Source organism: Pinus tabuliformis, chromosome X (genome assembly GCF_031772625.1).
Source record: "Pinus tabuliformis cultivar Carrire ecotype Pingquan chromosome X, CPIR1, whole genome shotgun sequence".
In the NCBI taxonomy this organism is placed as follows: Eukaryota; Viridiplantae; Streptophyta; class Pinopsida; order Pinales; family Pinaceae; genus Pinus; species Pinus tabuliformis.
In genome coordinates this window covers 1,227,780,379-1,227,783,373 of record NC_142308.1, presented here as the reverse complement: position 1 = coordinate 1,227,783,373, position 2,995 = coordinate 1,227,780,379, and positions in this window count along the sequence as shown.

The window sequence follows — 2,995 nt, the reverse complement described above, 5'->3', positions numbered from 1 at the left end:
GGTTCTTTGGAGCACATTTTTGACTGCCGCGTAAAAAAAATGGAATTTCAATTAAATGAACAGGCTGTGATGTAATTCAGCGTGCCTGAGGAATAGAAATATAATTAGGAATCAACTATGTGCTGATATTCAAGCTTAATTACACCTCTTTAATGACTGATAGTCCCATGCAACACGTCAATGTGCTCAGTTTCACGACCCACAGCAAAGACGTGTCCAAAAAAATTATACGGCAGTTGTGTTTGTTGTTGATGAAATATACGGCCAAAGTAAAGGGAAGAATTCGAAAATCAAACCATTTAAATAACTTTGTTATATTTTATGCGAATTCATGGACCGAGGAATTCGTGTCACTAGCATCTGATTGCCATAGATTATATACAGGACTATTGTAGAATGTTTTTTGCCCATTTCGATAACCATGTTCATAGTCAAGGAGCAAGTTGTTCAGCTTCATAAAATTTTTATCTTGTACAATTTCGAGTATTCTTCATGCTATAATATGCTTTAAACTTGTAACCATCTGGAAAAAGATGGCAAGTCACTGGAAAAAGCTGTAATGACTATTGCCAGTTATTTTGTTTGTGACTAGAAAAGAAAACGTTACAATTCCAAGGCAGCATGTTTTTACACTTGAAATTAATTTCTGACTATCTATGTTGAAAGAGACAGAATGGACCTTAATAATTCCAACGCAACATATCATTACACAGTTTTTGTAACAAAAAAAAAAATTCAAAACTGATGGTTGACTGTTTCAGTCACTTTCCGCAACTGGTTCAACTTTTCGCAGCTGTTTTGTTAAACTCTAGGTTGAAGGTGTCATCAAGCAAAACAAGCCACATGTGTTGTTGGGAAAAGTATCCAATACGGAATGACCCTATCCCACTCTAAGGGTGATAGTACCTCAGCAACAACCGAATGCAAAGCTATTCAAGATTATTTCTTTATGAGATGTAAGAGAGAGGAGAAAGAGATCCACTAACCGTTATCTTCCGCTAATGATTGATCCAATCTTCCCTCTTTGCTGCTTGCTCCTAGCTCCTTGCTCTTTCACTGGCCCAGCTACACAAAGATCCTGCAAAAGCACAAGAAAAAGAAACTACAAGAAGCATACATCCATAATTGATTCAAGGATTAGAATAAATCAAATATACAAGCATCAATACGCCACAGAGACACATGCATATAGAAGAACCTCAAATGCTTTATTAATGGAAGAAGTAAAGTTCTGAGAGTGTTACAACCATAAGAGGCCCAATCCAGCAACACCTCCCAGCAGAAAGAAATCTCCTCTTCACCTCCTTCAAAGCAATCACCCAATAGTTCTATGCACAAACCAACAGCACCTCCTTACATTCACAAGATTCCAGCCTTGCATAGACCTCTTGAGAGAGCTCTATATATAGGAGTTTTGGAGAAAGGATGAGTCAGCTTGAGCTTGGCATGAAGCTGACTAGTGTCCTCTCCCACTTCAGTTACACTTCAGTTCTTGAGTCCACTTGGAGTTTCTTGCTTCCATTTGGAGATCTAGATCCTCTTACTCATCACAAGGCGAATTCCCTGATCCAAGTGTCATTTTGGAAGCTTCCTGGGCATTTGACACCTTGCAGAATGACTGTGCCACTTGGCCAATCTCGCCCAGCGCAGGTAGCCTTCATTAGATTTGACATTCAGCGCAGGTACGGAGTGGAGCAGTTGACATTCAGTGCAGATGCTCAGTGGAGCAGTTGACATGATCCACAATTAGCTTGTTTTTGAGTGTTTTCAGGTGGAGAACTGATTTTCAGTGCTGTGGTTTGCTGACCTTGTTCCTCTAGGGGTAGGAACAACATGTTTAGGGACTTTGGATCCCTCAGATTATTGACATTTCATGCTTCATGCTGTAAGACACAAAAATGTCTATAACAACATGGGTACCTAGGGGAATGTCAATACATGGATGGTGTCCTATTCATTTTATCAAAGTCAATGAAAAAGACTTTGGTCAAAGGGAAGTCAAGTTGAGTGTTATCATAAAGTCGCCACACTGAGTCGCCACACTAAGTCACTGCATGTCAAGAAAAAAAATAATAATTTTGAATCAATGAAATGAATAAGTTATTTGCTCACTTTTCTGAAGGTATTGATCAATTTTGGATTGATGATAAAAGATGAATGGCTAACTTTGTATCCAAGTTTTTTAGCTACAGAACCATGCACATTCCGCAGCTAAAGTCTAATTCCGCAGCCAGAAAAACCTCATTGTTCAAATCGGCCTATCTTTCTCATACAAAATCAGATTTTGATGATTTAAGTATCGTTGAAAAGATCTCAACAAGATCTACACAATGAGAAATATACCATTAGAGTTTGAAATGGAAAATAATGAAATAAATTGCTGAAAATAAGCAACATTCAACTTGGGCACCAATTCCAAAGAAGGTATAAATTCTTTTGATTTTTCCTTTGAGAACTTGTTTCATTAATACAAATTCTTAGTTTTGTGTGTAAATATCATAATTAGAGAGATTGATCACCTCTCTTCTTTGATAATCTTAAATTCCATTGCTATTAGTCTTTTTGCAGGTTCCAAGAGGAAGGACAAATGACTACAAGAGAATGGTGTCTCTCTAAGAGACCAATTTATTTAATAAGAGGATGATCAACAACAAAGAGGAAATATGTTGATGCAAAATCAGATCCAAACACTTGAAAAAGAAACTTTCAGATACTATTGTCTCCATCACATCCATCCATCACATCCATATTTCATAACAAACCATTCACCTCATTCCACTCCATACTTTCCACTTACATTCACATACACTTTTCATCTCTTTTTGTCCATTCATAACCCACAAATAAAAGCAAGAGACTCATTCACATGCTTATTGCCCATTGCCATTTCTACTCTCCATTGCCATCTTCCATTTTCATCTTCCATTTCTTGTCATTTTCATTCCGCAAATAAGCCTTGCTTCAATGCAAATTATTGAGTCCATAGTCTTTTGAG